The following is an 11,924-nucleotide window of genomic DNA, read 5'->3' as shown; positions in this document are numbered from 1 at the left end:
CTCCTGGCTGAGCTCAAGCGTTACCACGAGGAGGACTTCTCTGGATGGCCAACCACCCGAGGATGAAGGCGAGTAGAGTGAGGAGGCCGAGGGTGAAGGGGAGACGGACAAAATGTAGATCAGTGGGGTGATCCTCAATAACTTGTACAAATTTTTGAAATGAAATGAAATGGATTACCTCTTTTGTTCGATGAATGGTTGTGATCGGAAAATTTCTAAATTATTTAAACACTTGATTGTCTGAGTATGTTGAAATAACTGAAAGTGATTATTAACCTAAGTGTGAGAGATCGGAAAACACAATGAGCATGAGATCGGTAGGGAACCAACGCTAAACGGGACTTGATTAAAATTAGAAATTTGGCTTGAACATTTAAGATCGGGATCATCATTAAACCGGAACGGAACCTTTGATTATTATTAAACTTTTGAAAGGGAGATCGGCAACAAAAATGGTAACAAAGATCAGTTCAATTTCGTTTGTCAATGAGATCGAGAATATACTTGGTAGTCGAGATTCGACAATGGGTTTGAGAGATCGGTGAGTGATTTAATAGACCGGTAAGGCTTTGACTGATGTGAGGACTTAGCATTGATTCAATTCCTTGTGAGGAGAGATTAGAAATGTGGTTATCTAGCAAAGAGAGATCGGAAATGTGATTAGCTGTCAAAGGGAGACTTAGTACTGGGGATCGGTTTCAAAGTTTATTAATTCTGGGGATCGGCCAAAATATGGTGTCGACAGTGTTTTTTATAATTATAATTATAAATATAATTTTAATTTTAATTAATTATTTGAAATATAAAATTATTATTTTTTATATTTTTATTTTAATTAATAATATGAAAATATAGAAATTGAAACATTCCAATAAATACATGAATAAAAATGAGCATTTAACTTTTAATAAAATAATTATTTACATTCTTGTGTTTTAATTTCTAGATTAAAAAGGAGAATGATGATTCTCTTAGTTGTGAAAATCAAAATTTCTGGTTTATGAGAATAGAAATGAAAAAAAAAAAAATTCTAGATATTTACAAAGAGAATCATTCCCATTCATTCTTACTCTTAGATTAATTTTTAGTAAAACAAACTGACCATGGTATTATGTAATTCCTGCAAAATTCCATTGTCACATTCAAGTTGTCAATGCAAATTAATGTAGAATTTTATCTTATTTATTGAGTTTCAAACTAGAAATGTCAGAATAACTCTTAATATCAGTGTGTCAAAATTCACCAATCAAAATTTAATTGTTTATTACTATAATGCCTTGGAACATGAAAATAGAATACTTATGTCAGTATCATTTAAAAAAGTAAAACAAATTTTCTTTCCTTTAAAAAAATTTCAATGCAATTTACTCTTCAATATTTTATTTTGAACAACATTTTTGTCCATCATTTTTCAAAGGGCACAAATATTTAATCTTTTACAAAATAACCTAATTCAAATACCATCAATCCTATACGATTGCTACCTGCCTACTAAAAGAAAATTAATATTTCCATTCTTCTAATATTCTTTAATTTGATGTTAAAAGTTACTTCCATCCATTTTTATTATCGTATTTGGGTTTTTTCTAATCTAAAATTAATTATTTTTAAAAAGTAATGGAATTTTTTTTTATTTTACCTTTTACCTCTACTATTAAATACCAAGATAAATATTTATATAATTTTCTTGATGAGATAAAAGATAATTTAATTAATTATCAAGAAGTTTTTATAAAAAAATGAGATTGTCCAATTGACTCCGAATTGTAGAGAGCGTTGCTGCAACCCATCGGTCCAATGCAGAGACATATTTATTATATATCCCCATTGCAGTTGCAAATACTACATCATTGAACTTAATCATCCATGGTCATAGGACTTCAAGCCATCGCTCTACTTTATTATGCTGGCAAAACTTAAATTTATAAGAATATGAATAATTATAAATGAATTAACTAAAAGAAACGCATCATTATGAATAATCATAATCAGATAAACGTAATCAGATGAATATAGAAAATTTGATGAGTACGAAACATAGTTGTAGTAATACCTTTGAGCCTGCCATATTAGTTGATTGAAGGGTTGAAATCAGTTTGCATCCTCTTCACATTCACACTCTTGAGATTGAAGACATCTTGGTATATTGCAGATGTGTTCATCTGTAATACATACACCTCATGGCCTTAACAGAAATTCAAACCTGATACAATACTGTCAATTCTGAATTCTTGGGTGAACTTAGTTCACCATTAACGATGGAGATGAAAGGTGATAACCACTTGTGGACATCATCATTAAATCCAACATATGAAAGGCATTTAATTACAGATTTTTACATATTTTAACTTGTTTCTAATATTTTTAATTATTTAATTGACCTTCTTATTACTGATCTACTGAACACATACACCTTAGAATTCTCAAGATTTTGTTTAAAAATATCTTATATATTTTTTATGTACATTATTTAATTACATGAAAATATGATTAAAAATATATTTTTTTAATTATTCTTGGGCCCCTCCAAAGTTATAATTCCAGATTTATCCCCAATGAGATTGCCATTGTTTGATGGGATAGGAAATCAGAGATCAAATCAGATTGAGAGAACTAAAAATCTATCGGAGGTGGAAGAAATGATCATCAAGATAAGCTTTATCAAGCACCTAGCTTCTTGACACTTATCATTAATTGAATATAACTAAGGCCATCAGAATTTCAAAGAAAGGCAAAAACCAACCTTAAGTACAAGGGCCGTATCCCGTATCAAACATCAAAATAAACATGATATGTTACTCAAATAAGTTAGCGATTAAGCAAGAAAGTGCATGATCAAAATAAACCATTATTTATTTTAAAACTTGTAATTGATGCAAATCAATTGTCCACATAATAATTGAGAAGAGCATACACTTTGACCAACCTCATTCTTACTGTCCCCACTGAAAGATGCCCCATCACAGTATCTTAGCTTTACCCTGTTCCAGTTAAAGAAATCTGCAGCATAATAAAGCACCATCCATACGAATGAATCAGAATTCAGAACCTCAAATCGATATAGCAAGAGCAAAAGAAGTTTCAATTTCTTGGAGAAACCAGGATTTTCTTCTGTCTTATCACTTAAAATCCCAGTGAATCGTAATTTCTTTTCCATAAATTTTGATGAACCACAGCGCACAGTTTTCCAGTAAACACAATTCTCGATGGTATCGCACACCCACCTTGATATGAGCAGAATGACTTATTCAGAATTGATGGGCTGTGATCCAAGACCAGTAAGGGTCTACTACAGGAAGAATTTCAGAAAGAAGAGTGATTCTTGAACAGGACAGCTGGAGGAAATCATTTGGAAGATATGCTGTTAACTGTTAGAGGAAAATGCGGATAGCACTCCACATGGACCTTGAGCCATCATTAACCATTATGCGAGATATAAATAAGAGATTCTTCAGCTGATATGAGCATTCTGGATGCATTTTGAATTTCAGCATTAGCTGGGCTAGCTTGAGCCTGTTTGAGAGATTTCTCTCCTTTCTCTATTTTCTCTTTAGGTTCTGTTTTGAGAGGAGGGAATTTGCTATTGCATTGCTGAGAAGATTCATTGTAATTCAGATCTTATTTTATAACTCTCTCTCTCTCTTGTTGCATCTGTTCTTTTCCTTTGTGTTCCTAACTCTTATCACCTTCCTGCACCAAGGCGCCTTTTAATTAAGTCGCTTCTGCTAAATCTAACAAATAAATAAAATAGAAGAGACAGCAAACACTAATGTTTAAAATAATCAGCTATTTCTCATCAGAAACCCAGAATGTCAATACCCAAAAGTTATCTCACATACCTCCAACTGAATGAGCCAGCAGTTTTGACCCAATACAGACCCATGATGCAAGTGGTAACCAGGAAGTGTTCCATCCAAGCAGACTGACATGAGAAGACATTACAAGAAAACACTTCATGCTATTATTGAGAATGAAGCATTCAAACTTTCAGAAGCACAATTTCTTATCAAACAACCCATGAACAGTATGGATAACCCAATTTGGCTTAATAAACAAAACAACAACTTGATTACATATAAGAGAGAGAGAGAGAGAGAGAGAGAGAGAGAGAGAGTAAATGAAATCAGGAACCACAAATCATACTTTCTATAAGAAACTCGATAATAATAATTGATTTTCATAACTCTCTTACACAACAAAGAAGAAAAAGAATGCTGAACCGTCAAAACCAAAACAAATTCAATCAACAAACCCAAATGAAACATAGACTAAATCACAACATAACAAAAGGCAAGAACACACCTGAAAAACGTATAAAAAAATTTAACAAATTATTAAAGCAAGAAACACAAAATCCAGCCAGAGTTAAATAAAATAAAGAAAAATCCAAAACATGAGATCCAAGCCAGCATAATAAGAACTGAAAATTACCAAGAGATGAGCTAACATAACACAAACCCAATTCTAAACATTACATAGAAGTAATACTAAAAACAAAAAAGAACATATATACAAAACCAAAGAAAAACTGTAATCACCAGAAATAACGTTTCAGTGGCACCAAACCTACTCAATCCAACTACTATCGTCCTCAAAGCATCCATACCATACCATTGTGTCAAATCAAATAGGCAAAAACTGATTTGAAGAAGCAAAACAGTACAACAACTTCAAGAAGCAAAACAGTACAACAACTTCAAAAAGCAAAGAGAAGAAGTTAAAGCAATACCAAACCTCAACTAACCTTTGAGCTGAAAGTCTGCAGGTTAATTGAAAGAGTACAACCCAAAAGATAGCAAATGCAAACCGAAAAAGAAATATGTATCTGCGAGAACAACATGCAAAATAATTACTGGCGTCATAATGCATAGCAAGCTTTGGAAAAAGAAAAACAAAGAAATAAATAAAGAAAAGAAAAGAGAAATTTCAGAAAGGAAGAAATAAGATCCGCAACAATTCCCGTTTTGTCAAAACGATGCACAGGAGCAAAAAGAGCATCGTTTTGCCTAGTGTGCGTGGCAGAAGGGAACGGGAACCACAGGCCGATTTCATTGAAAGCAAAAGCAAGAGGCATGGTCAATTGAAACAAAGAGAAAACAGAAAGGAAAACCATGGCTCTGCTTCAAAAGAAAGAGAAAACGAAGGAAAACCACATCTCTGCTTCGAAAGAAAGAGAAAAACGAAGGAAAACGAAGGAAAACCACATCTCTGCTTCGAAAGAAAGAGAAGCTCTGCTTTCCTCAAAAGAAGAAGAAAACAACACCTTTGAGGGAAATAGAAAATGAAGCTGGTTTGGGAATGGAAAAAAAAAAAAAAAAGGGCAATGCAACAAAAGGCAAAAACAACGTCGATGCAGGTGACCCATTTTTTCAGTTAAAAGACTTTTTTGGTTAGTCAAAAGGCAAAATTTACCCCTTTTTTTTCTAGTCACAAAATGGCCCAAATTTTAGATTGTTCAATGAACAGTGCCAATTTTGCCACTAACTTTATTAGTTTTCATATGTCTACTTTCAGGAACATCAAAAGCATAACAAAATTAATATTCTGCGTGTCTTGTCCTCTCCGCCCTAAATCTCTCTCATACTGATTTTTTCTAATTTTTTATTTTTTTTGCCCCTATGTAATTACAGTATACAATTAATGTATTATCCATGTAAGCAGCAACTCCAGATGAGTATCCCTAAAAAGAAAAGTTAATTTAGAAAAAATGTTCCTCCGAGCAATACTTCAATAGAACAACTTACATAATATCATACTTTTGGGGGCTCCAACAAGCTCAATATCCTCAAATTGCCATGGAGGTTGCTGAGATCTCAGCAATCTGAGTTTATAGCACGCAATTCTGTTTATATGTACAACTAAACAAAAATTAAGTGTCACCAATAATCTGCACAAGAACAATACCCTTCTTGAAAATGATGGAAACCATTGGTATCTCTAACAATGATCATCCTATTTGCAGCCTTTGAAATAAGTTTCACAGCCAAGTGGTAATCGTCACACATTCTGAGGTTCTTTACTACAATGATGGTGTTTTCATAAGACCATATGCTATGGCCAATTTCTCGCTGTGATAACTAAGATAATGATCCTTCTGCTCATCCTCTACATCATGCAGTACTGCACCAATATCCGGAACATAGCCAAGTGGTTTAATCATAGTCAATAGTTCCTTTACCCTTTCATAAATCTCATTGTGCTCTGGATGTTTAGTGTCTTCTGAAACAAAAATATGGGTGAAGTTTCTTATCTCTATCCAGCTTACCCCAGGTTCTTTCTTGATGTTGTTGTCCCTCATCAACTTCCAAATTTTGAAAACCCCATCCCACCTCTTTGCCTTGGCATACATATTAGATAAAAGTGTATAAGTACCCACATCATTTGGATCCATCTCCAAGACCCATTCTGCAATCTGCTTTCCTAAACCATAGTTTCGATGGATATGGCAAGTATTAAGTAAAGTACACCAGGCAACAACATCCCATTTTACAGGCATAGACCTCACAAATTTCTAAGCATCATCAAGTCTTCCAGCCTTGCCCAGAAGACCAACAATACAAGCATAATGCTCCAAACCAGGCACAATACTACTTTCTTTCATTAGGTTCAGATAATAGAAACCTTCCTGTACCAAACCCAGATGACTGCAAGCAGAGAGAACCCCTATGAAAGTCACATAGTTAGGATATTCTTGTGCAGCTAACATTTCTTGAAAAACATGAAGAGCTTCCTTACCTAGTCCATGATGCAAGTAGCCACATATCATTGCATTCCAAGTAATAGAGTCTCGAAGCGTCATGTCTGAAAATACTTTTGTTGCTGTGTTGCTGCTTGTATATCACCACCCTTTGCATACATATTGATCAAAGCATTTCCAACAGTAACATAATCTTTAAAACCTGATTTCTCAATACATGCATGTAACAAATGCCCATATCTTATTGCAGACAATCCTGTACTAGCATTCAGTATGACAGCAAAAGTAAACTCATTTGGTGTTGCATCATCAATTTTCATTTTTGAAAATAAATTCAATGCTTCCTCAAAGCACCCATTTTGGAAATAAGCAGCAATAATCGCTGTCCACAACACCACATTTTGACTTTGCAACCCATCAAAAACTCTTCTAGCATTTAAAGCTTCCCCGCATTTCCCATACATATTAATCATAGCACTGCTAACATATGCATCACATTCAACATCACTCATCAACATCTTACCATGCACTTTCAAACCTAATCTCAAATCTTTTAGATAGGCACAAAGCCCAAAAACATTAACATAAGTGACGATATCCCACTTCACACGATAACTGACCATCCTCCTCAAAACCTCTAAACCTTCCTTAAGATAACCATTTTCCAGAACTCCACTCAAAACTGAATTATAAGCAAAAATATCATTTCCAGGCACTAAATTCCAGATCCACATAACCTCTTGAAAACTGAAAAACTTTGAATGCAAAAGAGCATTCCTTACATATTGATGAAACACCAAACCAGACTTCAACACATAGCAATGACATTGTTCACCTTCCTCGACTCTTCCGCTGTCAGAACAAGAAGCCAGAGCAATAGCAAAAACATACTCATTTGGGCTTATAGCATCACCCAAAACCATATCTTTCAACAACCTAATAACTTCTAATGAAAACCCAATATGTAAATACCCAGTCATCAAAGCGCTCCAAGACACTACATTTCCTTGACCCATGCGATCGAATTACGAGCAATAAAAAGTTCATTGCATTTTGCATAAAAATTGATCAAGGAATTTGTCTCCACTACATTGCTTTTGGTAGTTTGTTTCGTGATGATTAAATGGGCATGGATTAGTTTACCAAATTTGAGGTTTTTAGTATCAGCCAATAGTTTTAAGATCTTGATAGGGTCTAGAGGAGAAGCAGAGGGTGCCTGGTTTGGCTTGAAAAGATACGGCATGTAGCTGAAGGGCGCATGGGCCTTTCTTGGTGGCTTTAGCATCTGCCTTCTTTAGGTTTAGCCCAATTTTGCCTTCTAAATAGAAGAGCTTAAATTCGGTGAAAAGTTTTTTAAAAAAGAAAAAGATATTAGAAATGAAAAGTAAGTACTTATGGAGAAATCTTACCTTTGCTACAATGTTGTTAAACATGGCCCGTTGACTCGGTAAATGGACCAAGTGGATGGGTCACTAGTTCAACCAATAGGATAAATATATATTAATTTAAAATAGCTATAAATAACTTGCAATCTAATTAAAAAATTCAAAAAATAATCCAACACAAAATTAAAAACATTTAAATAGTACAAGTCAAATTAAACTATAATTAAGTTCAAATATCAACATCTCAACTCAACTCAACTCAACTAAGCCTTTATCTCAAGAGTTTGGGGTCGGCTATATAGATTCTCTTTCTCCATTCTAAACAATTTTAGGTTAAATCCTCGAAAATGTGTAATACTTTTAGGTCATGTTGTACTACTCTCCTCCAAGTCAGTTTAGGTCTACCCCTTCTTTTCTTTCTATCCTCTAACCTAATGTGCTCTACTTATCTAACTGGAACCTCCGTATGTCTACGCTTCACATGACCAAACCACCTCAATCTCCCTTCTCTCAACTTATTCTCAATTGGCATCACTTCTACATTTTCTCTAATACTCTCATTACAGACTTTATCTAGTCTAGTATAACCACTCATCCACTTTAACATTCTCATCTCCGCAACTCTTATCTTAGACACATACGACTACTTCAGTGCCCAACACTCTACCATATAACATGACCGATTGTATGACTGTACAGTAAAATTTGCCTTTCAACTTATTAGGAATTTTGCGATCACATAAAACTCCCGTGGCACTTCTCCACTTCAACCATCCGGCTTTAATCCTATGATTAATATCCTCCTCACATCCCCCATCTACTTGAAGGATTGAGCCGAGATATTTAAAGTGATTACTTTGGGGCAGTACCACTCCATTGAAACTAACTCCTTTCCTATCACCAGTTCGGCTTTCACTGAACTTGCAATGCATGTATTCTGTTTTCGTTCTACTTAACTTAAAACTCTTTGACTCTAGAGTACTTCTCCAAAGCTCTAGCTTTCTATTGACTTCTTCTCGCGTCTCATCTATCAGAACTATATCATCTGCTAACATCATGCACCAAGGAATACTCTCTCGTATATGTTTCGTCAATTTATCTAAAACTAATGTAAAAAGGTAAGGGCTTCTAGCTGAACCTTGGTGTAATCCAATTAAGATAGGAAAATCTCGTGTTCCCTCTCACTGTGCGCACAATAGTAGTTGCTCTTTCATACATATTTTTCAACACTTGTATGTACCTAATAGATACCCTCTTTTGTTCTAACACTCTCCATAAAACATCTCTTGGAACACTATCATAAACTTTTTCCAAATCAATAAAAACCATGTGTAAATTTTTCTTCACATCTCTATATTTCTCCATAAAGCTTCTAACGAGAAAGATTGCTTCCATAGTTGAACGACCGGGCATGAAGCCAAATTGATTGGGAGAAATAGAAGTGTCATGACGTCGATGTTCCACAACTCTCTCCCACAATTTCATAGTATGGTTCATGAGTTTAATTCCCCTATATTTTGAGCAACTCTATATGTTTTCCTTATTTTTAAAAATAGGTACTAAAATACTCCTTCTCCATTCCTCAGGTATTTTCTTTGAGTTAAAGCATGAATAAAATGCAAAATTTGCCCAAAAAAAAAGCCCTTTAGATTCTTAATTTAGTTTAATATGACTAAAATGACAATATACAATATGAACCCATTATTATGTTAGATTAAGCTATATTATAATGTATTACCAACAAAATACAGCTCAAGCAAAGGAAGGAAGATAGAAATAGGACACTGAAAATAACAATAAACAAGTTATTGATTCAAGAAACATACTTGAGTTTATTAGATTAGATAATTAATTTGAAGCAATATCCATTGAAATTAACATTACTTTATTCTTATGAAAAAGGATTTAGTGTTTTAACATGCTCTCTTTTTGGTCATTTCAAATTGTATTTGCTTTAGGACACCTACCTAATGACAAGCTTAACTAAGCGTTTGTGATTTAATTAAAAGAAGTGTATGCATTAACTTCTGATAAAATTGATTCTTCAGATTTGGTACAATGAATAAAGCACTGATGGCAATGGGTACCCGTGAATTTTAAAATATTAGACCCAAACTTGAACCCAATAAGTGTATTAACTACCTAAACCCATCCCAAATCCAATTAAAATTTATATATTATTAGCCAAACCCATCCCAAATTCGATTAATACCACCCACATACCACCCGAACTCGTCCAAACCCATTAATTTATTATGCTTTTTGCTAGAAAATCAGGACAAATTAACTGAATGGGTCAGATACCCTAACAGAAACTTTGGACAATTTGACATAAAGTGCTGCAAAAGAAAAACTTTAAGAAACAAGTAAACATATCATATTAAATGTTCAACAAAGTTTATATAAGTCAAACAAACATAATACATAAAGCATGATAAAAATATTAATCATAACACATAAATTGTATCTAACATGCCAAATTGCAACACATTAAATCAGAATTTCATAAATACAACACTAATCTTCTCAAAGAATTCAAAGAAACATAATTTTAGAACTCCAAAATCCCAAGGCAAGATGAATATTCCTTCAATAACTTCAACAGTAAATTAAAAAAAAAAATAAAATTTAAGCAGTAATCAAAATAAATAAATCGGAATATGGGTTTATGTGCAAAGGTACATGAAAGAAAATCCTAGAACAAGAAAAAATTTTGCATGAAACCACAACACCAGAAATCAAACACATACTGTATTATTCAAATCAAATAAATCAGATTTGGGTTTGTGTGCAAAGATATATGAAAGAAAACCACAACGCCATATTTTTTAACAGAGCCTAAATAAAACTCTAAACAGAAACCAAATATTTTTGTTTCTATTCCTAAGATAGGTATTTCAGAATTCCAGCATGTCATATTATCGAAGCCATCTAGCGAAACATAAATATTTCGAGCTGAAAATAAAACCATTTTTTAAGCAAAAAAATTCATATATATGTTGATTAAAGCAGGGAACACTTGACTCATATTTTGTTCAACTGGAGCAACTGGAAAGCCCTGACAACCCAAATTTGGCAGAGGAGATAACTGGCTTGTGAACAGAGTGAACAGACAGCATTTAGCAGAAGATTAAATTGAAGATGAACTGACCTGAGCTGAAAAGAAGCAGGAAGCTAGAGATCCTAAGGACGAGTGGCGAGCTTAAGGGGTAAGGATTCTATCCGAGCTCGATGGGTGAGGGACGACGAGCTTGAGGGGCGATGACAGTGAGGGAATCGGCGAGTGTTGACTGCGTGAGTTGAGACTTGAGAGAAATGGATCCTTGAATCGTATTTTTGAATGGGGTGGGGTTCCTGGGGAACAGTGCAGTATGCATAGAAAAACAGAGGTTTAGGTTTAGATTATTTGACTGAACGACGTAGTTTTAACATAGGTAACATGTAAATTTTTTTTAATTTTATCTCAATTATTTTATTTTTAAATGTCTATTGTAAATTTTTTATATTAATTATATATGCTCGTTATTTAATATTTTTATATATTATTTTTTATATGATATAATATTATTATAATATATTATTTATTATTATAATAATAAAATAATTTTTTATTTTTTATGATATTTATATTATATATGTACTTATTATTTTCAAATTAAATTAATAAAAATAAATCAATAAAAATAAAAAATTATAGAACTAAAATTTATAATAAAAAAATTATTATTATAATATAATTTTATAATTATAAATATTTTATAAATATATAAATTTAACTATTTATTTTTTTATTAGTTTATAACTATTGAGTTTATCAAGAGAAATTAATTTTCATTATTTTA

At 33.0% G+C, this 11,924-nt stretch overlaps 1 long non-coding RNA gene and 1 pseudogene across 1 annotated transcript; both read right to left on the bottom strand.

Moving 5' to 3' along the window:
* Nucleotides 1-1,663: 1,663 nt before the first annotated feature.
* On the bottom strand, nt 1,664-8,100 carry LOC131168993 (pentatricopeptide repeat-containing protein At5g39680-like; annotated as a pseudogene).
* Nucleotides 2,727-11,445, bottom strand: LOC110654871 (uncharacterized). Its single transcript, XR_009148945.1, has 2 exons — nt 11,234-11,445; nt 2,727-3,000 (listed from the first exon to the last, which is right to left on the bottom strand). It is a non-coding gene; the product is annotated as an uncharacterized LOC110654871 (long non-coding RNA).
* Between the last annotated feature and the right edge of the window lie 479 nt (nt 11,446-11,924).

The sequence above is a fragment of the Hevea brasiliensis genome, chromosome 5 (assembly GCF_030052815.1).
Source record: "Hevea brasiliensis isolate MT/VB/25A 57/8 chromosome 5, ASM3005281v1, whole genome shotgun sequence".
Lineage (NCBI taxonomy): Eukaryota > Viridiplantae > Streptophyta > Magnoliopsida > Malpighiales > Euphorbiaceae > Hevea > Hevea brasiliensis.
This window is presented reverse-complemented; position numbering and strand designations above follow the sequence as displayed.